The 25342-nt window shown below is 40.5% G+C and overlaps 1 long non-coding RNA gene across 5 annotated transcripts in view; it reads left to right on the top strand.

Moving 5' to 3' along the window:
* Positions 1-2090: 2090 nt before the first annotated feature.
* Positions 2091-25342, top strand: part of LOC102021688 — a 38876-nt gene continuing 15624 nt past the window's right edge. For 4 of the 5 annotated variants that reach the window (XR_261148.1, XR_261149.2, XR_261150.2 and 1 more), the window contains exons 1-2: positions 2091-3937; positions 17847-18035. This is a non-coding gene — a long non-coding RNA (uncharacterized LOC102021688). Of the gene's footprint in view, positions 3938-17846; positions 18036-18149; positions 19436-25342 lie in introns of those variants that run through there. The other variant, XR_261147.2, reaches the window with a different exon arrangement.

The raw sequence follows: 25342 nt of genomic DNA, 5'->3' as shown, positions 1-25342 counted from the left end.
AGACCCACCCGGAGAGGCGCGTGAACCATCCTGACATGGAGAAACCTCTGGGAAAACATGCCACACGGCGGATCTCTCTTGGCCGTGCCCTTGAGAGCCACAAAGGTCTGGAGTCGGGAGGAGCAGCTGATGAACAAGGACTCAGAGAACACGAGGGTACTGATGCCTGACGACTCAGAGGTCGAGCTGACTGGGGACATGAGAGCCATTCGGGAGCTGGAAACCAGGAGGACCTTGTGCAATAGCCGGGGAGACCACCCCTGGAAGCCATTCTTCCCCTAACTGTACAGGCTGCGGTGGAGGAGCGAGTGGAGCTCCGGAGAGGTCTGCACCGTGACTTCATGGATTACGTGGGTGCCCAATACTCAGATTCTGTAGAACTCGCTTCATGGAGAAGGTGGAGTCCCGCGAAAGCATGAGTATAGAGGAAAAAGTGGATGGCCCGTTGCTGTACCCTGGTGCTGGTTTCTCCGTCTTTCTTTTCAGTCCTGGCCTTCCTTCCAGCCCTCACACCTCAGTGAGGGGAGTCATTGATGAGGTAACCCGCTATTTTTCGCAACCCTTGGGCTGTAACTACTTGTTGGATCTTTCTTGCATATCTTTGTTTTCCTGAGAAACCACTTTGAGGATGCCAACATGTATTGCAGCAGCCACTGATGATTTCCTACCAATTTGTCCATAACTTTGTAATGTTTGTATTGTTCCTATGCTATTTTGTAAATGAATGTATGTTTGTTTTATGTGTTTTCAACAACACCCATTGAGAATAGTCAATGATTATCTGATTGATCACTCATGTATAGCTCTATTTGTTTTCCTTAGAGACCACTTTGGAGAAACCAGGGTATAGTACAACTACCATTGATAATTTCCTGCCATTTTTGTCTGTATGTCACTATTATTTGTCTATTTGTTTTCCTGAGAAACTATCTTGAAGATACCAATAGATACAATAACAACCATTAATAATGTCCTACCACTTTGTCTGTAATTCGTTGAATCCCCCTATTGCTATATTGTCCTTCTTTTACTCTTCAAAATTAAAAAAAAAAAAAAAAAAAAAAGGAACAGGAACCCAGGAATGAAAAGATTCTCATCAAATAGGATAGAATCAATAGGTACACAAATTTCCTTATGAAAAAGTTGATCTCATCCAGGTATAGTGGTGCATAGCAGTAATACTAGGACTCTGTGAGGTTGAAGCCAGAGGATAGAAAGTTGAACCCACCCTGGAGCAACTTTATGAGTGAGAAAGAGCCTGTTTCAAAAGAAAAAAGGGGAGGAGTCTAGTTATGTAAGCTATATGATCAAAATATGAATATTTAAATTTTTAAAACTTTATTACAGTAAATGAACATTGCCACTAATCCACTCAAAATATTCCCCCTTGATTCAAACACTTATTCCATCATTCTTGCTGCTTTCTGAAGTAGTTTTGGGTGTTCTCTTTGATGTATTTAGTTGTGCTATGATGACTGCCTCAATGTCTTGAATTGACTAAAATATTTACCTTTCACGGTTATTTTGACTTTGGGAAGAACCAAAAGTTGCATGGTGTCAAATACAGTGGATAAGGTGGATGAGAACACACTGTAATGTTTTTTTTTGTTGTTTGTTTTTTTTTTGTTTGTTTGTTTTTGTTTTTCTCTGGTACCGGGAACCAAACTCACGACCTTGCGCTTGCCAGGCAGGCGCTTTGCCGCTGAGCTAAATCCCCAGCCTCAAATTTTTTTTTTTTTTTTTTTTTTTTTTTTTGGTTTTTCTCCAGTACCAGGAACTGAACTCATGACCTTGCGCTTGCCAAGCAGGCGCTTTTGCCACTGAGCTAAATCCCCAGCCCCTCACTGTAATGTTCTTAATCTTCTTAATGTTCTTATGTCCTGGTTTTCTGTTGGATGGCATTTGGCAGTAGCTTTCACTGTATTTTTGATCACACCTTATAAAGGCATTCAGGAAGGAGGACATCCAGAACTGTTTCAGAATGTGATAAGGACAGCAGGATAAGTGTGTCTAAAATAAAGATTTTTTTTTTTTCTTTTTGAGACAGAATCTCACTATGCAGTGCAGGATGGCCTTGAGCTCACTTTGTAGCCCAGGCTGGCCTCAAATCCACAACAATCTTCTTGCCTCAGCCTCCCGAGTGCTGGGATTATAGATGTGCCCCACCCTGCCCGGCCTAAGATGGGGATATTTTGAGGGAAAAATAACGGCAATGTGTCTTTTATTGTAATAAATTTCTCTTATTCATATGCATACCATAGTTTTTCATCAGTTCTTGTAGTTTAGTGCGAAGGCTCTGGGTTCATTCTCCAGTACTGAATAAAAAGTGGATCTCTACAAATGTGAGATAAGCAATTACTTGAAGTGATGTAAAAATTTAACAATCACAGGGTCTCATAATTCTAATGACTATGTATGGGGTGTGCATGTATGTCTATAGTAGTATAAAGTAGTGTAGTGAGAGAGAAGCAATCATGAGGGACATGTAAGTGAGATCGTGCGCCTTGGGGGAATCACACCTGTTCCAGCTCCACTTCCTATTGGCTCCTTGATTCCTTACCATCTCTCGAAGTCCACACTCTCTGGCCAGGTGAGCACGCAGTTCCTTTCAAAATGGTGAGTCACTTTAATCTCGCTTTCTTCTTAGTAATAGTGAAGGGTGGGGCTCGGGTAGAGGGAAAGAATGAAGTGCGGGAGTAATCTGAATCTTGGGAAATGGCAACATTTATTAGAGATAGAAAGTATTAGAAATGAAAAAAAGGATATAAATAAAGCTCTCTAGAAGCTCTGAAGGAGAGGGTTATCTTTTGGGGGCAATGAGGAAAGTCTTTGTAGAGAAGATGACGTATAAACTGGGCCTGAAAGGATGGATGGGGTTTTGATAAGTAGGCACAGGCAGGAAAATATTCTTTGAAGAGGCAAATAGCCCAACAGAGGTGTCACAGCACAAAATGCAAGCCTGTTCTGGGAAAGATAGGTCATTCAGTGTTGCTGTAGTTAAAATGAAGAGGGTGGGTAGATGCCAAGTAATAAGAGGCTCTAAATGCTAGGATGGGATTTCATTTGGTGTACACAACCCACCAAATATGCATGGGCATGTCTTAAGGCTTTTACTTTCTATGGTTTGATTTTTTTTTTTTTTAGCATCTGAAGTCTTCTAAGAATGGGCTATTACACTATTGATAAGCCAATTATTTGTGTTTTAAAGGCAAGGGTGTGGCCAGCTTCAGGAGATTCAGAGGATCACAGACATCACTGGACTTTTGACATATTATATGTAGTAATTTCTTTTCTTTTTTATTCACCCATTTTTATCCCCATGGTTAGTTACACAGTAAGTGTAGAAGATTGTGTTTTCATAAATGACCAAATCAAGATCTCCCATCTACATACTCTCTTTACACAGTGTCTTTGACATTTGTCATTTTAATGAGCCTTGAGCCTGAGACCCAGTGCCCGATACCCACAGTTTAATTTACTCATGGTTTCAGTCCTTTGTCATGGCTCCAAAGCAGAGACATCACAGTAGAAGAGTGTGGCAGAACAAAACTGATTAGTTCATGGCAGCAGAGTAGGGCAGCACTGCCAGCAGAGCAGGGGACCAGACATAAACCCCAAGGCCAGGCCTCCAGGCCACCCAGACACACCTAGAAGTGTGATCCCCTAGTCTCCAGGGCAGACTTTCAAAGCAAATCAAGTTGAAACTTCACCCTAATCATCAACTTGTCTTGTCCTGAAGTGATTTCTATGTTCTCCTCCTTAGGTTGGTACATGACCGCAGTGGTAGTGACCCCAGTTGACTTTCAAGGCTAGGCCATAGACACCGTGAAGCTTCCTCCTGGTTCTTGTGGGGTACTCACCTTTGGAACCTTAACCACAGTGGAGGAAGTGAGAGACCTCTGTGCTGTCATGAACCCAGGCAGTGCCTACCAGAAAGGTGAGTGAGACATGCTCTTCGGTGATTCTGGTGCCCAGAGGCTGAAACACTCCCATGCCTTCAAGTCCTTCCTGCTGAGTCCCCAGATACTGCAGCAAGTCATCTTCATAGTATCCCTTTCAAATTCTTGACACATAAAGTCAGTGAAATAGTAAATGGTTCTCTTTGCCTCTTGATATGGGGCAATTTGTATTTACATCGGTAGTAACTTGCTTTAGTCACTTTTCTCATTGCCAGACAGTACCTGACACTTGGAACTCAAAGGGAAGAGGTGTTCAGGCTATGGTTTTTAGGTGTTTCGATCCATAGTTGTCTGGCTCCAAGGTAGAAATGACATGGGGGAAGGGTCTGGGTGGAGGAAAGCTGCTCATGTCATGGTGACCAGGAAGCAGAGAGAGGAAAGGGAGGAACCAGAGCGGGAGGTGCACTCTTCTAGGTCACAGCCTTAGTGACCTGCCTCTTCCCTCCAGTCCCTACCTCCTAATAGCACATGCAGTTTCCTCATCCTAACAGTGGAGGAGTCCACTTAGGAGTACAGTGGCCCCTAAGCCAGTGGCCTTCCAAAGACCTGCCTCTGAGGTGTGAACATTTGGAGGGACATTCTAGATCTGAACGTAACATAACTGTAACAGTGAACGGAGATACCCTTTGCTGGTTCATCTATTTCTATTTAGCAATAACAGAATAGCAGGGAGGGGAGGTAGGGAATTCCTAATTGTTGATGCCTGGTTGGGTGACTTATATGTATTGCTTTATTTACTCTTCTAAACAGTATGAGGTAAATATCATCAACCCTATTGTAGAGAGAACTGAGGTTCAGATAGATTAAGTGATTTCTCTAAGGTTACATGGTTAGAACACAAACCTAGTTTTCCTCATGGCTCTATAGTTAAAGGACTTTTCCCTACCGTGTGGGACACCGTACTAAATGTAAGCCTCTAAATTATCATAAATAGTAAATTTTGACACCAACCCTGTTCTCTATCTGATAGCCAGGTGCTAAGTATCTAGGTCAGGAGCTAGGAGGGAGATGAAGAGAGAGGCATATTTCCCAGTTCTAGACCATCTTGGCTAATTGGTTTACACCTGAAGTCCCAGTCAAATTATTAATATTTCCACATAGTGTCACAAGAGGCCCATTTTTGATGATAAATTACAGCGTTATAGGTGGCATTTCCCAAACTTTCAGAAGGAAATAGGGAGACGTATTTGTCTTGCTGAATAACTGTGTGAAGTGGCAGGCAGGCAGTGACTAATGGCCCAAAACAAGTAGTAGAATCTGTTGAGTCAGTAAGAACCTTGTTCATTGACTGTTCAACAACAGCAAAAGATCAAATGGTGATTTTGTTCATCGTAAATGTATGTTTATTGCACCTCATTTGTGTACCACAGTTAAACAGCTTTAAAATCTGAATGGACAAAAAATAATGAGACTTACCCAACAAACAAAGCAAACCGCAACTGTACTGGTCATCTCAATTAACCTAATTAGTCTGTGTCTAGCCAAAATAGCAAGAAGAGTCTGTGTCTCTTTTGAGGAAAGGGTGAGTAAATGAATTTAATTCGAGGACCAAGCTGCATTTCTCAACAGTGTGATCCCCTTACTATGGATGTCAGACTTGCTGAGGGCTGGAGGAGGCAGATTAAGACTGCAGATTCCTGGGCTCTATATCTGCCTATAAAATAAATCATTTTCCAAGGGGGGCCCAGGACTCAAGCATTCATAGCAAGTTCCCAGGCAATTCTGCTGTACCCTTTAAAGTTTGAGGACATCTGAGATGTTTAGAGCCCAGGAAACATTTAGAGCCTAGGAAGGCCCTAGAGGACGTTCATTGATTTGGGGATTGTTGTTAATTGGTTTGTTGATTTAAAAGTGTGGATGCATCAGGAATGTGGCCTGGAGGACCTGCCCCAGGTGCAGCTTTAAGCTCTGTCATCACTGTGGAAAGAAGATGAAGTTGGTCTTAATTCCAGACTGCTTCCTCACATAAATTACAAGCCCACTCGCCAGGATGAGGAAAGAGTTGCCTTTTCTTATTACAAGGAAAGAGGATATATTTGCACATTAGTCTTTTTCTCATTATTACCTCTGTCACTGGGATTAATTTCATCATGGATTTACCAAGCACTCTTTAGCAATACTAACAAATTACAAAAAAGGAATCAGATTCTTTCTGGCCGATATTGAACAAAGTTGAGCAAAGGGGCATCCCGGAGATCCAGGCATATGAAGATAGAACATCTCACTTTCTCAGGATGTTTGTACAAACAGAACTTGGCATCCATTTTTGAGGTCATCTAGCCCATCCTTCTTATGGTCCAGATGAAATAACTAAGGCTCTAAATAAGGAAATGGCTGGAATAAACCCTAACTCTTCTGCTTCCTTTCTCTGTCATCTTGGACAAACCACTTTTGATGCTTTCTCTGAAATTCAGGATAACAGCAATGCCCACTTTTGTTTTCAGGCAAAAGAAATGAATGTGGGGAGCTTGCAAGTGGTGGCTGCCCTGGCCCAGGTGCTGCTCAGCTGAATTTGCAAAGCTAGTTAATGACACAGCCAGGAACAGTCCAGGATCTCTTAACTCCCCTGCATTTTCCAGAGCATGAAAGTTCTGTAGAATTTCAGAGCTCAGTCACATGAGGTACCTGTGTTTCCACCTTGTCCAGTGCTATTTTAAGTTTTTGCAGAAGTTCCCAGGGACAATGAGCAGTGGCTGGCTGCCTCCAGCTGTACAGTCTGTTCTTAGGGGAAGGTGGCCTCTGCCTAGACTGGATATCTTTCTGTGCCCCAGATGGCCATGTATCTGTTCCCCAGAGTGCCCTGTGTGTCTAGACCCCTCCCTGTTTATAAACCACTGGGGCTGTGATTGGGGGCTGGAGGCCCAAGATATCCAAGACATGTTCCTCAGCAGGCAGTTAGCTACCTGAGGATTGTGACGTGGGGAGAGGGTGAAGATGTGGTTTTGAAACAGACTGCCTGGTCCCACCAGCTCCTGGTGTGGAGCTTAAATTAGCTACTGACTGCCAAGACCACTCAGTTTCCTCATTTGCCAAATCATAAGTAGAATACCTACCTCCCAGGATTATTGTGAAGGTCAACAAAGATATTCACAAAAAATAGTCTGGTCCATAGTCTACAAATGGTAGCTTATTGTTTGTTTGTTTGTTTGTTTTTTTCTGCAGGGAGCAGAGCAGGGATTATTGTTAACTTTTAACAGCTTCATGAATTTCTCGGAGAATTAGAATTCAGAGAACTTCTCTGTAGAAAAGACAGACATCAAAACTAAGAATTGTAATTTGTAATGCAATAATATTTTGAATAACCATAGAAAGGTAATGCCAAAATTGAAAATTGACTGAAAATAGTGTATGGTCAAGGAAATTGGTTATAACTCTACAAAAGAAATAATGGAACTGACTTCCGTGCTTTCCTATTTTATGACTGCCTCTCCTTCCCCTGCCTCCCCACTTCTCCCTCAAATTATGCTATGGCTGTTTAAGAAATTGGGGTAAAAATAAGTACACTAGAAGTTTTATCCATGTTTATAAGCCTATAATCAGGAACTTGGAGGAAGTTTTAATTAATAATGAATTATATCAATGGAATTAATTGACACATACTATTAAATAATAGGAACCTGCTGGCCACAGTGTAGTAGGCAAGTGAAATATATTCTTGCTCAGTCACAAAATGAAGTAAAAACTTCTAACTCTCTTTAGAGAAATTGCTGTTACTAATTAACTAGTGTGGGTGTTGACTGACATGAAACTCTAGCCCCTTAGTACTTCTATAATGTTAGATGGTTACTATATTAGTCAGTATAAGCCAGGTAATGCTGAGGTAACAAGTAACTTCAAACCTCTCAACGGCCAAACCATTTATTTCTTCCTTAAGTGATACATCCCCATCAGTTTGCCTGGGTCCTGGGGACCAAGACTGATGGTGCAGCTTCCATGGGGCATGTTGCCAGTCATCATGGCCCAGTTAACCAACCATTGGTAGACTGAGCCCAGTCTTCTGAATACTCCACCTGGAGGTGGTACATATCACTTCTGCTCAGGTATCTCTGGCCAAAGCCAGGACACACCCAACTGTAAGGAAGCAGAGAAGCACAGTCCTACTCTGTGTTTGGCAAGAGAACAGAAATGTTTGGTAAGGAGCACAAGTACTACCATATTTCCATATGTGTCTTCCCAGCCATCACTCTCAGAAGGAAAAGACTGTGATTTAGTCCTCTTTGGATTCTCCCAAATAGTAGGTCGCTGAAACAAAATAGGAAGCAGGGCCAAAATATTTGTTCTTCTCTTCCCTTTCTTCTTTTGGCACCTCTTTCCATTCAATCAGGATTTTGACTCTTGAATTGATAACCTGGATGATCCTGGACCATCATTTAGCCACTCTAAGCCTCAGTTGTTATATCTGGAAAATGGAGATCTCATTAGTCCTTTGTAAAGATTTAAGGTGGTATGTGTGGAAGCCAATGGTTAGTTATTGCTTCTGGCTGTTTCCAGGGCCCTTTCATATCTGTCATGGCTGAGCTGCCCCCATCAGGCCTTCAGTCCTAGTCAAGGACCTAGTTCTCTTCTTTTAGTTCCATATCAAAACTCATCTATCCTGTATCAGATTTCATCAGAAGTTGCTTTTTTACTAAATAGGATGAAATAATCCCTATTAATTGATTAATTAATTAGTTACTATTAATGGGTTTAAAAGTCCCTCTCTCCTAAAATTGCTAGCTCTAAAGGTAACTCACCTAAGATAAGCTTATGGTAATCGTAAATTCATAGTATATATATCCAAAATGAAAGACACTCTGGAGGTCATCCAATTTGATAGCTTTCAAATTTACTTTTTCCTAACTGAAAGATAATCCAGATACTTGCCTGTAAAAGATAAAGGGGTGTGATCTGACTGAGAGGAGGTAGACAGCATCTTCTTGCTTGGTCCTTGGCCCTAGGGTTCCCTAACCAATGCATTGGTTCCCAGCTATGTCCACTGGTTCTAGGCCAACATTCTGGTGGAAGAGAGACTGAGGCCCAGAGGGAGGGATGTTAGACTCCACAGACCAGCCAGCACAGGACTGAGGTGAGAACCCAGGTCTCTTCCATGCTCCTGCGCTCTGACAAACTTGCCTGAGAGTGGCCAGAGCAGAAAGGGTTGTGTCTGGTGATTCATGGAATTTACTCATCAAAGGCAAAGCAAGTTTTTTTTCTTCTTCTAAGGCTTTGGGTAGCTAGACAAAGATAATGAGATAAAAAACCTTTTACCTCCAAGCCAGCAGTTTGAATGTAGTACAGGCTGTTAGTTACTCCAGGCCATTATTGTGTGATGAGTTATCAAAGGCCTATGTGAAATGTGTGGGATTTTTATGAGCTTGTTTTTATTATCATAGAATGTTTAAAGGTCCCTTATGTACAAAGTGCTTTGAAAGTTCTAATGGAGCTCCATAATCAACTGTATAATTATGAAGATCAAATTGTGCTGAAAAAACTTATGAGCTATTTTTGATGAAATTAGTGGATGAACATAAAGAATAAAAAAAGAAACTTTTGTTGTTGTTGCCCTTTTTGGCCTTCTGGGCACAAGGAAATCTCCCTTTTTGGGGTGAGGATGGTGAGAATAACTTCCACTCTGATAAGTTTTCTGACTTTGGGTCACCAGTGATTTCTTCCCCCTAGGTTTAGCATGCGGGATGGATGGATATACACTAGATTTCAGAACAAAGTTGCCCTGGTGGCCACTCACCTCTTGCTAAGGAGAGTTACTTTAGCTTGTGTTTACCCCTGGGCCAACAGATGCTTGTCTGGAGCTGGTCTGGGCCTCACCAGATGTCCTTCTGTAGCGATGCCTGCTGCTTTCACTTGCTATACTCAATTTTCCATCTTCTCTAGGAAACTGTGAGGTTAGAAAAACAATGGACCGTTTCCTTCCTCTTTCTTTAAACCAAGAGGCTGAAAGGAAGGCTTCATATTCATAATTCACAGGCTAGAGTTGGGGATAATGAAGGTCATTAAAGTTCAAATATAATAAAACTTGAAATCCACGGGTCTTAGTGAGTTCCCAGCCCACCTGGGGTCAAATGGAACCTGTTCCCTTGCGGGTCCTCAGCTTAAGCTCTGGCTTGCCTCAGCTTCTCTTAAGTGTATCGGGCTGATGTTTGGATTCTGAACTGGCTAAAAGGAGCTCAAGATTATGGGCATCAAAAGGGGAAATTGACAGAATTTAAGTTCAGTATGGGCCAGTTTGACCCTCTAGGGCTTTGCCTCCCAGGGTCATCTATAGCCATCAGTATTATTGGGTGTGACAGGAATACTTTTTAAAATTTTATATTTAAAAGCACTCCCTGCTAAACAGTTAAGATGGTTTTTCCTGCCATTTAAAAAATTTCCTCTCTGTAATATCCTTTTGCCGTGGACTGTTTTTTTTTGTGGTTAGACAACTTGTGAGCAGAAAACCCTCAGTTGGTGAGAGGTATAGATGCACAGTCCAGCCATGTTGCCTCATCACACCAAAAAGGAGAAGGAAACCACCTTTCTAACACCAGGGGCCCACCCTGCTATTTGTGCTAAAAAGCAGCCGTCATGATTTTTACTAGACAGACCTCCCTGTTGCACCTGAAATCTGCAGGGGAGAGCCAGATGTCACAAAGCTGTAGCAGTGTGAGTGTGGGGGCAGTGCAGGAGGGTGCAATGATAAATTGCATCAGACCACAGGCACATGACTTACATTATAGTTTAAGGCTGAGATCCATTATTTTCTTATTGTTAATTTCTTACTGTGCCTAAGTTATAAATTAAATTTTATTATAGGTATATATGTATTGGGAAAAAATAGAATATAAAGGATTTGGTACTAACTGCAGTTTCGGGTATCCACTGGGGGTCCTGGAACATATTGGCAATGGAGAAAGGGGGAGCTACTATACAAATCTGCCTCACAAAGACCGGTGGAGACAAGACACATCCAGGAGGGTTAGAGACAGAAAAGGTGCAGCAGGCAAGCTGGCAAAGGAAAGACCACTGGGGTGATAAAAGACCACTGGGGTGATAAAAGACCACTGGGGTGATAAAAGCAATGGCATCTCCATTGCTAGCTCATGCTTAGCAGATAGGGATTCCACCTGAACATTTCCAGGAGGAAAAATCATTCCTCAGTGTCATTCACATATCAACTATTGCCAAATCTTAGCTTGGAAAAAACTATCATAATTCAATCATATGGGCAGCCAAGGTGGTCTGGTATTGTCCCTAAAACATTGACAGATTAAAGCTAGTTGAGTATAAGATTTATGTGTCCTACCAAAATAGGACAGAGAAAAACAAAAACCAGAAAGATTATTTAGCCACTGTAAGAGACCAGCAGGATAATAATATTTATATTGCTGTATAAGGTATTTTAATTATAAAAAAATTTACATTTTTGTTTTTCACCATTGAAAGTATATGCTATACAAAGATTGCTCTGTTGTTTTCATTAAGCATGAAGAAACTGAACTTGACTTATTTATCCTAGTCACACAGTTAAGTTTTGAGCTTTTAGGAGTGAAACTTAGATGTACTAACGGTTTTGAATTCTCATAAAATCTTCATGTTGATCATAGCAGTAATAGTAAGAGTATTTATTGAGCTCCTACTGTTTCTTTGGCATACTGCCAAATACTTGATTTACATTTTTTTGTCATAGTTACTTTATGAAATGAAGCTTCTCAGTTCCATTTATAGTTGAAAATACTTCAACTCACTGAGTAACTTACTCCAGGGTCTATTCCTAATGAATGGAGTTCTTACTCTATGTTTCTCTTATTTTATAGGTCATAGTACTTTCTTTATGTCTCATTCTCATTAGTTACTGGGATTTGAATTGATATGATTCTGCTTTAACCTTTTCATGAGTATTGGCCCATGTGATAAATAAGTAAAGATTATTTTAAAATAGTGCCCAGTTTCTCTAAAAGATGCTTTTGAGAATTGCCCTCTGCATTGTTTATGCAGATGAGAAGAAATATAGATTTTTCACAAGTTAGGTAGAGACACAGGAAAACAAAACCAATCCCTTTCTTATGGTTGATTACAGTAAAATTATACATGTGCTTTGGATGACTTTGGTCTTGGAGGGAGGTGTGTGCTAGACAGGGTCAACCTTTGTTTTCACCTTAAAGCTGGGATGAGGCTTCAGGTTAAACCCAAGGGAAGAAGCCATGACTGCTCATGATTAGTCTGAGCAGAAGAGTTTCCCACTTCTCTGTGAGATTGTCTGAGACCGAGCTTTCAGCTGTGTGCACATCCTCCTGTGACTTTCAATGTGGTTTGTGTTGAATGTAACAATCTCTGCCCTTCATAGCAAGATCAGGTTGTAAGTGGTGGAAGAGAAGTTGTGAACTGATCTTTTATGCAGAACATAGTTCACAAGTCTGGACCTCAACCGTATCCCCATTTTAAAAGATACATTAACTACAATGACTTCCCTATATGTTAAAGCAGCTGTTAGTTCTTGCCTCAGTGTTTTTTTCACATTGCCTTTGTGATCCTAAATGTCTTTGAAGATTGTGGGCTTGATAAATAAACAATAATTTTCAAAAATAAATGAACATCCCAAATCAAGTTCAGTTTTAAAAAGACCCTGCACTAATTCTCTGTAAGTACATGGAAGTGTGGTATCAAGAATGTAGCTGGTTGTTTATTACTATTTTGTGCTAGCTAACTGGAAAACACCTAAATTTAACTAGTCACTCTGTGGTGTAGGCTTGATTAACCAGCCCATGACATTATTTCCCTCTTAGACTGTCTTCAGAGTAATTATAATGACTTACCCATCAGTTCAAGCTAATTATGACCCATTTTTTTGTAGGGTTCCTCTCTGAAATGTCCTAAAAATATCTTACCATCTTGCACCAATCTTCTAATTCACAATGGACACTTTTAACCAGGAACATTTAAGCAATTGTTGGTTTGGTTCTCTCAGAGGAATAGATAAATCATCATGCTATATGATGAGAGAGGAAATGACAGTTTTATCTTTTATTCAGGTAGCCTAAATTTACATGAGACCACAAAACGTTCCTGACAGGATGTTATTGATTACGTTTACCCAGCTGGGGCTTGAGGTGGGTCTTCCTGCCACATCACAGGGCACCTTCTTTCTTTCATTCTTGTCAGGCTTTCTGGATTATTAAAATAGAGACTTCAGGAGCTTTGGAAGATTTCCTATTAATTATTCTTTTAATTCAGCTCCCTTCCCTTTGTGGCAATCAGTAACAGTATCCACTCTTGTTGGATGCTTTGAATGACAGCTTCAAGAAACTAAGTGAAGATCAAATATTCATTGTAATAACTAAGTTTATTGAATCCTGGGCCTCCTTATAAATGATTGATGCGCATTAGTTCACATAATCTTCACAAAGACTTTATGAAGAAGGGACTATTTTTATCCTCATTTTACAAGTCAGGAATCTGAGATACTCTGACTTACTTAAGGCAAAGGTGGGCCTGCCCTTCCTCCCTTCCTTCCTCCCTCCCTCCCTCCTTCCCTCCCTCCCTCCCTTCCTTGTTTCCTTCTTCCCTTCCTTCCTCCTTCCTTCCCTCCCTTTCTTCTTCCCTCCTGCCTTAGTTACTTTTCTCTTTGCTGAGACAAAGTACCTGACACCCAAATTTAAAGGAGGAAAGGTTTATTTAGCTCATGGTTTGTAGAGGTTTCAGTCCATAATCGACTGGCTCCAAGGCAGGGTGGCACGTGGCAGAGGGGCAACAATTCATTGCAGCGGAAGACAGCAAAAGCAATGAGAGAGAGAGATTGAGAGAGAGAGAAACTCTCAGTCCCTTACATTGTATGCAAGCTTACCTGGCCTAGGGTGGGTGTAGCACTCATACAAGTAATCCCATCATTAGACCATGAATGAATTGCAAACTGTAGAAGCCTGTCCCCATGACTGCATGAGGCTTTGGGGGACATCTGTATGCAAACCATAGCACCTCCCTCCCTCTTCCCCCTCTGTCCCTCCTTCCCTCCCTCTCTGTTTTTCCTTTCCTTTCCTCTTTCCTTATGTTCAAGTAAAATGTATTAACTGAGCACTTAGTGTGTGCCAAGTTAGCAGTATTATGGGACTGGAGTTGGCAGTAAACAAAGCAACATCTTGGCTTCCACTGAGATTAATCACTGTCCTACATTACCCCCAAACTACACATCTTTGTTGAGTGTGAGGAGCTTTCCCAGACTAATTTTACCGAGTTTCTAAGCTTTCTAAGTGATAATCTCAATTTGCTTTTTCATTTTAATACAGTTAGTTACAAAATTCAAAGTTTTATGTTTGAGTTAATTTTTGTGCTTTGAAACCTTTATGTGCCAATTGGCAATCTATTTATATCATACACCTTAGGAGCCTCGGTGTGCACCCTTGCCTCCGGTGGGCAGATAGAAAATTCAGTGCAGCTGTTCTTCTTTAGACTGTATTTCAGGGAGAGAGATACCTATGGGACTCACTTCAAAGAGAGGTTTGATTTTTCCTAATAAAAGCATTAAAAAAGCTTCATTTTAAACAAAAATGGTTATGAAGCCAAGGTAAAGTTTCCTGAGTAAGTCTGCAATTTGAGAGTGGAGTATTTAACCCCAAAAGCCATGGCCCTAATGACTTTGGAGTCAGCCTGAGCTTTATTAAAACTTTCATTCCTGGGGAAAGTTTGAGATAACTGCAGTCAGTTAGGTTCACCTTCACTTTCCTTGTCAGCATCCCACTGTCACAGTTCTCCTGTCAGGTGATATAGGGCAGCCATGGGTGAGTTAGTTGTTTTTTTAATCTGATGTAGAGAAAGTACAACTGGGGATATTCTTGGGATATATTTCTATGTTTTGAGGTCACTTCCAAGTTGTTACTGGTTGCCCCAGTACAGGGGTGCATCCCAGTACATCTTCTAGAAAAGTTTCTGTTGTTTACTGTGCCAACTCATCTGGAACCCTGACTGCAGAATTTGGGGTAGAGGCCCTGTCTTTACAGAGGTGGCCTGCTGGTCCCACACTGGGGTTACAACAGTGAAGAGGAGGAGGAATGTTTGGCATAGACAGAGTTGAAAGCTACTCAGTATATAATTCTTCCAAATCTTGTAGCTCAGGAATGGCAGAAGCATGTAACTTCCCCCAAAGTTAACAATAATCCTAAAAATGCAAATGATATTACTGTCAACAAAACCATTAAATATTTTATTGACTATATTAGGAGGACATTTATCTTACTGTTATATTAAATATTGTAAATTGTTGTCATAGAAAGAATATGTAGCCAAAAAAGTAAAGATAAATAGTATGTACATAGGTATGTCAGGCAGTTAATAAAAATAATGTCATGTTATCTTTTTGGATTTTGTTAGACTTGTATCTGTTAGCTTTTAAAGTTTATAATTTGTTGTGGTTCTTTAAATGCTCAATAAATATTTACTTTTGTACCTAATTTTATTTGTGATCTTGCAGTATTCTGGCGGAATGCCTAATTATTAAGTTTCTGTCTTTTCAATGCCTGAGTGCACCATATGCAGGAATAATTTGATGCTACACAAAGCAAAATGTGTGTTGAGTGTGTGGGTGGTTCTGAAGCTCACTAGCCTGGACCTTTCCTGAATCACTTGGCCATTATGATTTTTCACTGTCAAATATAAAAGAACACTAAAAATTGAAGTTGATTTCCTCTGTCTTCTCTGTATCATTTAAAATATTTGGTGTCAGTGTTTCCCAAGCACTAAAATATGATATTTCCTTTGCTCTCTGTCTCGATCAGGGTAAATCATTCATGCTATTGCAAAGAGCCTCAACAAAGCAGTGGCTCTCACATGCAAAGCCGATTTGTTATTTATACCATTGGCACTCAGGTACCTCCAACCCCTACCAGTCCCACTTTCCTTCTAGTGTCCTCCACTGGTCACTCTGCATCTGGGAAGTCAGTGCTGTCAGAGAAAAGAACATGGCAGGCTGTGATCACAGTGTTGCCGTAGAGACCAGGCCTGAAAGTGGTATGTGTCATTTTATCCTTAGCCCATTGGGTATAATCAGCCATACTGTCTCATGTAAGGAAGCTTGGAAATTTCTAGGACTGTATGTGTTCTCTTCTAGAAAGATGAGGTGAAACATGCCTATAGGTGAGTAGCACCAGTCTCTACCATCAGCTTTGTTCAACATGCAGACAAAGACATGTTTTTGGTAGATAGGAATGGTCTCACAATGACTGCTGGAATAGGAATTGCCACAGTTACCAAATACTTGTGCAACTAGTGTCACTGTGCTTTGGTGAAAAGAGCGTAAGGCTTGGGATCAGAAGGCCTAAATTTGTATTTGTCCTAGCTTAACACTTGTTAGCCATGTGATTTTGTGAGAGACAATCTGAGCATTGCTTTTATTAAATGTAAAAGACAGATGATAATAACATCTGCCTCACTGCATATCTTGATTTCAGGGTTAAGTGAGATCAAAGGAAGAGTTTATTTCATTCAGATACTGTACAAATATAAGAACTTCCCTCCTTGGTATGGTTTCCATTCTTACTGCTAAGATAACATATACTGCATTTACCTGACTCTAAGACTGATAATGATACTAATGCCTCCATTATGAGGAGAATAAACATCATTTTCTACCTTCTTCCAAAGACTAAATATTTATTATTTTTTGAGAGAAAAAGCTGAAGATGGAAAGCTTTCCTTTCAAGCCAGCATTAACAAAAAGGAAGAAAATTGTCAGAATCCCTAGGTGTTGACTTAATCCTTAAAATTCAGTGAGAAAATTTTTAGCTATCCTTAAAGTCACTTCCTTCATAATACAGACAGGAAGCTATTAGGGCAAATGTTAGAAGTGTGGTCTTGTGAAATACTTTCTTTGAAAAAAAGAACAGTTGTAGTATCTTGAATTTTCATTGAGTTGGTATCATGTAATAGTGTATTAATGCAGCAGCATCTTAAAAATAAAGATATTTTGTATTAACTATTTATTGACTGTCTACATCTTAATTAAGACAAACCAAAAAGGATTGGCAAGTTTTATCAGTATATTTTTATTGGAGTCTGGTCTCTATCTTGAGTATTGAAAAAACCTCTCCTGGGGCTGGGCATTTAGCTCAGCAACACAGTTCCTGCCTGGCAAGCGCAAGGTTGTGAGTTCGATTCCTGGTACCAGAAACCCACACAAAAAACAAAAGAACGCCCCCCTCAAAGGAAAGAACCTCTCCTAAATGTGTAACAAGCACAGTTTAATTTCCTCAGTTGTTTCAGTAGAATTCTTTTCTTTAAGGGAAGGCTAACGTGGCTGGCAATAAGTCAATTGATTTTCTGAATTTACATCTTAGTCATAAGAGAGATATTAATCTTAAAAACTGAGGCTTACTGTGAGGACCCAAGCTCTAAAAGCTTGAACCTGGGATTTTCAGCCCATAGATATTATGTCAACTCAGTGAGTGGAAAGGAATTGTTCATGAGTATTGTCCTGCCGAGGAGGGTTGGGTTTGACCAGCAGGCACTTAAAAGGAAATATTTAGGATAGGAGCCAGTGAGGAGCAAGGGTTAAGTATGTTCCTCCCCCACCTCCTGTTGGACCTCTGAGAACCTAATGATAAGATAGAGTGGGATGGACTTAGAGCCTTGTGCCATGCTTCTTGATGAAGCATGAAGCAGAAAGGGATCCTGATAGATAAGTTTCAATTCCAGCCAACCTGTACAGCAAGAAAGCATTAAAAGCAACAGGAAGGTCTAAGTGGAGATAGTCTAGGCATTATCTCAAAAGGCTTCAGCCCCAGTTGATGACAGAGTGCCAAAGATTTTCCATCCCCCTGAGTTGACTGAAAGGCCTTTTGAGTTTACCACTTTTTCAACACATAAAATTTAAAACTGCTGCAAATGTGAATCATCACATTTCTAATTTTCTTTTTTCATATCTAGAAGTCAAGTGGCCTCAAACTCTGGAGTTATCTGTGTGATCTTTGGAATTAGCAACCTGAAAACAGAGCAGGGAGAGAATGTGTTAGCCAAGGATGCCATGGTGGTAGGTACCAAGGATCAAAGGAGTTGCTCCGCTGGAAGCCAGCATGGGTAGAAGATGATGGCAGGACTGTCTTCAACTGGTACTCAGTACGTGAGTTGTGTTCATTGGTATTTCTGATCAATTGATGTCTAAATCTCATGCTTGTTAAATATTTTGAGTGTCTCCCCTACCTTGATCTGAGGCCTATTTTTTGATGCTAGGAAGTTTTGAAAGCCTCCTCTCCCAACTTGGATCATCCCATAAGGACAAAGAAGAGGAATGGGGCATCTTGATTTGACTGGTGATTCCATCCCAAGGAATATAGAATAAACCAGCATAACTAAGTTGATCTTGATTGTTCAATTTAAGTTTTCCACTGTCATTTTGTGAACTGACTTATGCCCACAGTGGACTGGAAGACAGCTCCATTTTTGCCATGTAACTGCTACCATGTGAATCGCTGCATTTAAGCTTTCTTTTCTCATATCTGAATGACACATGTGCCCTAATGTCTTGAAAGTCATGTGCTTGGGGAAATCTAAGGGAAAATGTGTCCTGTGATGGTAGAGGGTGGGAATAAGGGGTTAGTATGATGTTTCCACAGTGGGTCTGACTTAATAGCTAGCAAAGGAGAAATTCACCTTTCTACATTTTAGGAATTGAGAAAAGCTATCAAAGTCATAACAAATGAGAGACTAACATGCCTCTTTTACATGGGTTAAAAATCAGGGTACTTTGAATTCAATAGAAAAAAGCAGCAAAAAGGAGAAGAAAAAAGCAGAAAAAAAAACCAAAAGAAGAAAAGAAAGGAAAGAAACGGCTTGTTGTTCATAGCTTACCACATAATTAATAAAATGGGCTTAAATATTCTTGTAGGAAAGGGATTTATCAACATACCTGATGATTAATTTTTTAAGGTTTTAAAAGATAAATATTTTAAATCTCTATATGAAAGTAATAGGCACATTCAAAGGAAGTTAAGGAATAATCTTTATGGAAAAGTTGCTTGCCCCTTAAAAAATATTTTCTTTGCCTACACAGAGTAGGATAGGGTTTTGAGTGTCTCTAGTTAAGGACTCAAAGACCTGGGCAGTCAATCCAGAGACAAGTTCCAATAGTTTGGTCTGAAATGTCCCCTGGAAGCCCATGTGTTGAAGGCTTGGTCTCCAGCCCATAGCACTCTTGGAAGGTGGTGTAAATGTTAAGAGGTGGGGCCTGGTGGGAGATTTTAGGTCACTGAGATCATGCGATGAAGGTGATTGTTGGACTGTGGTCTCTTTCTTTCTCTGTCTTTTGTATCTTAGCCACTAAGTTAGCAGCATACTGTACCGTGCATTCTCTGCTATGATATGCTGCCTTGCTTTAGTCCCAAAGCAATGGGACCAGTTGGTCAGGGACTAAAAGTTCCAAAACTCTAAGCCAAAGTAACCCTTCTTAAAGAAGGAGAAATTTTGTATGTATGTATATACAGGATAGATAACATGGTTGTTCTTCTATCTGCTGTTTCTATGCTGAAAGAAACTGTCAATGAGTCTTTGGTTGACCAGTATTGCATGTCTATATCTGTTTTCATGAGAAGCCACTTTGAAGATATCAATATGTAATACAACCACCATTGTTAATTCCCTACCACTTTGTTTGGAACTCTGTATTGTCTGTATTGTGCTTGTGATATGTTGTAAAATGTTGTATGTCTGTTAATGTTTCCCTCCTTTTATCCTTAAAATAAAAAAAAAAAAAAAACAAAAAACAAAGTAACCCTTCTTGCTTTATAGGGTGCTTGTCTCAGGTTCTTATAGTAACAAGAAGCTCATACGAGCTTCAGCAGATAAAGGATGTGTGCCTCATGTAGAGGCAGTGTGAACATTATTAAGCTTGGCATGTGTGTTTGAGGAGACTGGTAGAGGCTCCTTCTCAGGAGGGTTTGAAAACCAGGAAACATTTTCATTGATCTGTTTGGAATTTAGACTACTTCAAACTGAGCAGAGACAAGAAGAAAATGAATCAGCTGGGTTAGCTCTTATAAACGTCTTGGGTCAGTTCCGATCTAGGTGTGGGGGTTCAGGTAGAGTGTCAACTTTACTGGCTTTGGAATCTGCTCAGGCGGTTGGTGGGGCATACCTGTGGGTGTGTCTGGGTGGGGCATGGAGGTGTGACCTTGGGGTCTATATCTTATACCTCACCCCTATCTCTCTGGCACTGTCCCCCTGCTCTGCTTCCCAGTTGCTGTAAACTAAGCAGCCTTGTTCTGCCACACCCTTCCACCGTGATATTTCTGCTTTGGAGACAGCAGACCATGGACTGAATCCCCTGAAACTGGGAGCCAAAACCCTCTTCTCTTTTAAGTTGTGGGTGTTGAGTACTGTGTTCACCAACAAGAAAGTTGACTAATACAGAAGACAGGAAATTGGTACCAAGAGAGGGATCATTGCTGTCACTGTACCTGACCATGTGTTTTAGAAGCCTTTAGAACTGGTTTGTAGGAGAAGTTTGGAAAGGTTTGGAGATGTGGGCTAGGGAAGTTGTAGAATACTGTGAACAGAGCTTGATGAATGATTCTGATCAGAGTTCAGAACATCAGAATTCCTATCAGTGATATTCTGATAGAAATCCAGATAGTAAAAGGTAAGATTAGGAAGTTTCAGCTGGGAACAAGGACTCATTGAAATTTGGGCTAGAGATCTTGTATATTACTCTCTGGTAAAAAAATTGTTTACATTTTTCCCATGCCCTGAGACTTCACAGGAGACTGGAGAGTAAGGGTGGTGGACTAATGATCTGGCAGAGGAAATTTCAGGATAGCTCAATGTTTAGGCTGTGGTATGAGTACTGCTGACTGCCTTTAGCTAGATTTATAGTGAGAATTGTGGGTAAAAGACAGAGCAGAACAATTTGAAAAAGTTAAATTTTTCCCCAGGAGGAACCTTTCTGGCACTGTTCCCCTGCTTCACAGGCCATGAGCTAGGCAGTTTTGCTCAGCCCGATTCTTTAAGCGTGATTTTTCTCACTCAGAGACAGCTGAATCCCCTTAAAACCTGAGCCAAATTAAATCCTTCCTTCAAATTGTAGGTGTCAAGTATTGTGTCCAGCAAGGGAAAACTAATATACCAGCTCATCTTTAAATATGAGTTTCCTGTATTTGAAATTTAAAGTTGTAGAAATGTTGCTTTTAACTAGTGATAACAAAAAAAAAAAAAAAAAAAAGGAAAGAAAAAGAGGCAGGAATGGTGAACATGGGGGATTATCAATGATGTGGGACAAATGAGATGATGGTCTCGTCAGTCTCTTAAGCTCCATTTTGATTTTAAGAGTTTATGTTTTCCAGAAATTCCACTGGTTGGTATTCCTTGAGATTGCTACAGAGTACCATCAATCTGATAATGATATTCATCACAGTTTGGGAACTATTCAGAGAATTTGCTGTCCTAAAAATGGCTTATAAAAGTTCTTGCTTGTGTATATGTCTGGATCTCAGGATAGCTTTTTGAACTCATGTAAGATTAGAGCCACCTCTAAGATGTACAGGGATCTGGGAGAGAATGTTTGTGCATGCATGTGTACATGGATGCATGCGTGAATGTGTGTATTTTGCAGGGTCCCTGTCTACATAAAAATTTGATTAGAAAAGGTGAAAGTCATGGACCCAGGAGGTATAGTAATTTATCAATGAAGATTTATCAATGCAGAGTTAAGATAACAAGTAAGGAAGTGGTATTTGCATATATGTTTATTGTTCAGTCATTGTACATGGTCATCAGGCCACGTGGCTTCTGAATAAAGTTCAAGAATTACTTCTGTATGCTCTTTATTATCAAATGCACCACTCCTGGCTAACTTTCTTTTTTTTTTTTTGGTTTTTCTCCAGTACCGGGAACCAAACTCACGACCTTGTGCTTGCCAGGCAGGCGCTTTTGCTGCCGAGCTAAATCCCCAGCCCCAAATTTTTGTTTGTTTTTTGTTTTGTTTTGTTTTCCGGTATCGGGAATTGAACTTGCGACCTTCGGCTTGCCAGGCAGGTGCTGTGCCGCTGAGCTTAATCCCTGGCCCCTGGCTAACTTTCTATCTCTTACCATGGGAAAGAGTGAGGGATATGCTCTTATTCACAGTGCCGTAGTTCTTTGGAGCCTGTGTGTATTGAAGCCATATGTTTGGGTCTTTTTGCCTCTTTCTGTCCCTAATAACTGCTTGTTTGGTGCTGGTCACATCATTGTTCAGGGCACTTCATGCTCCACTGTGCTATCTATGCACACTGGCCTCCAAGCACTCTCTGAAGGGTTGTTACTGTGCTTCTTTGTTGATAATTATGAATGTAACTTTTATTTAGAGTATGCCTGAAAATGGAACACTAATTCATTTTCTGGTCTTGTTTAACTTATTGTTTGCGACACAGTACAGGTGTACGTTAGCTGGGCTGGGGATATAGCTCAGCAGCACAGTGCCTGCCTGGTGAGTGCAAGGTCCTGAGTTTGATTCCAGGTACCAAAAAAAAAAAAAAAAAAAAAGTAGGTCAGCATATTTTTCAACCATGTCTTTTCTTGAATGCTATGGGCTATAATTATTGCATTCCCAGTGATCTATTTCAGTGTTGACAATGGGAGAGAATCCTGTGGGCCTAGCAAGAAAATTGTTCCTATTCTCACAAAAAGACTAATCTAGAAAGTAAAATATTATCATCATATTAGTCAGGTGAGGAAAACATCTGTTGTAAAGATCTAGGGCCATTTGCATTGTAGAACAAGAGTCTGCAAAACCTAGGCGATAAGTGAGGTCACCCCTGACCATCTAATATGTAGCAAGGAGCCTTTGATGGGAGTTGACCACCCAGGGGCCAGCAACAAAAGTGAGAGGCACACGGTATGGAGGACTCCTGCTGCTGCCACATCACCCTCAGGTTCTACGTATAGGAAGCAGTACTTTTCTGGGGACACTGACCAGCTCACGTAAGGCTGACTCAAACCCAAAGGATGCAGTGAGCCCAGAACCCTGAATAGCCCTGTGTTCAATATGAGTGAGTCTTTTCAAATTAGCGTGTTGGTACCACTCTGACAACTAGATCTTATGAGATTGTACAAACCAATCATCACACTGGTTAGTGAAGGTGATTTGCGCACCAGACCACAATCTTAGAATAGGGCCTGACCACAAGCCCCAGACAACCATAAAAATGTGAGAGTAGGGGTTCTTTGGGAGAACTGGTCAATCCCACAATGGGGAAGATGGTAGAGAGTGCCAGAAAAGGAGAAATGGGGGCTAGGGCCCATGCAGTTCCCATTGTGGATTGGAGACACTTGTCCAAATGGCACTATGAGCCCTGTGTATTGCTTACATCCTGTCACTGAGATAGCATACCGGATGCTCACAGCTTGGAGGAAGAGAAGTTCATTTTGGCTCACAGTTTCAGTGAATTCAGTCCAGGGTTGCTGGCTTCGAGGCAGAAAGTGCACAACGGAAGGGCCTTGCAGAAACCTGCTTATATCATGGTGACTAGGAAGCAGAGAGAGCAAATGAAGCCATGGACTAGGATATACTCCTCCATGTCATGCCCCCAGTGGCCTGCCTCTTCTGACCAGGCCCCACCTCCAAAGACATGAGAATTTTGGGGGACATTTGAAATCCAAATCATGATCCCAGGAAACTGAGGAAAACTTGGAAAATTTTTCAGATTTCCAAAGCATAGGGATCCTGTGGTCTGAATAGAGCTGTTAAACAGACTTTAGTCTATGAGTGGTACTGTAGATTTGGAACCATTGGAAGGACATGTGTAAAGCACATCTAGCCCTATTGACTTGAAGTTGGAGATACTTCAGCTATTCATTTTGTAATACTTTGCTAGAGTAAAGTGGGGCAATTTTACCAAATGAAAGCAGTTGTGTAATTTTTAAGGAAGTGTGTGTATGTGTGTATCTATGATACACATTTGTGCACACACACATTTATATATAAGTGCATTTAAAATAAGCATATAAAATAATATGATAGCATTTACATTATGTTTTATAAGTGTACATATTAATATACACACCTTTCATGCCTATATCTCTTCTATTTTTGTAGATGCATGTGACTTCACTCATTCAATTAATTTTTTTATTCATGCAACATATTTATTACAAAGCAACTGTTTTCATGTATACAATCCAGTAAACTTTTCAGTATGGGAAATAATGACACTAAGATGACATGAATCTTCAATTCTTCATAAGGGAAAGATATAGTGTACTTATGCTGATTACTAATTCTCTTTTCAACCATATTCTCTCTATAATAAGTTGATGCTTTTCTGTAATTTAAGAGATTTCTTAATTTAAACCTACTCATCTAGTTTGAATTTTTCCTTCAGAATATAGAACTTCTTGGTATATTTTCAAAAGAATACTTTATAAAGAAAAATTATTCAGCAAATAAAGGAAATGAAAACCCCAATGGATATTGTGTAAGAATAGAATTGTATCATTACCCATGAAATATTTTTTCCTATAAACAAAATGAGGAACCAGACTAAGGAGCATTAAATACACTTAAATATGCTGAGGCCCTGGAAATTTTAACTAATTAGAAATACACACATCACTGCATATGATTAAGGGGTATTAACTTTCTCATTCTGTGCATTGACTGGAATTTTGAGAAGTGGTACCAAAGATAGACTTTGAACTTTGTGGCTCTGAACTCAACAGTGGCAGCAAGTGTCACTTTAAGATGTCTCATAGGACTGGCAACCACATTTCAGTATGAAAAGAGGACCTGATGGTGAGGCAGAGGTGAGGATAGGTCTTGTGGGCTGGGCAGTGGAGGAGTGGATACTGTGGGATGTAGCTCAGATGTGGGAGACACACATTCCTCACTGCACAGGGATTGGTTTGCTGATGGACCTCAGCTGAGTCCTTTTCTGGATAGAGTGCACAATCCTTTGACACAATCTGCAGCCACCCTTAGGAGTCATCCCAGCTCCAGGGCTTCACTTGGTATCAGCTGAGTCCTTAGTTGTGGACGCATCATGGTTCAACATCCAACTTTGATGAATCCCACTTGCTTTGCTCGCTCCTAGTTGTTTTAAGAGTATTTCCCAATAAGCCTTCTGCATGCAAACCTCAACATCTGATAGTTTCCAAGACACCTGATTCAAGCCAGGGTCCAGCTTTCCAGGCAGAGAGAAACTTTGATAAGTAATGAGATGTCTATTTTGACCTGGTTATTGAAATCAGGGCCAAGTGAGGCAGAAGTTTGGAAAGTATTGTGGTAGACAGACGAACAGATTTGGCGAATTAAGAGTGAGCATGGAAGACTAGGGCAGCAATACAGCCAGTTTAGGTCAAAATATCAGTTTCCTTTCTGTTGTCTCAGAACCAATATCATAATAAAATTAACTGAAAAAAGCAGGTTTATAATGTATCATTTTAGATGCAAATCCCAT

The sequence above is a fragment of the Chinchilla lanigera genome, unplaced genomic scaffold (assembly GCF_000276665.1).
Source record: "Chinchilla lanigera isolate Chin_1 unplaced genomic scaffold, ChiLan1.0 scaffold00024, whole genome shotgun sequence".
Classification (NCBI taxonomy): domain Eukaryota; kingdom Metazoa; phylum Chordata; class Mammalia; order Rodentia; family Chinchillidae; genus Chinchilla; species Chinchilla lanigera.
The sequence above is the reverse complement of the archived record's forward strand: the minus strand, read 5'-3'. Positions and strand labels throughout refer to the sequence as shown.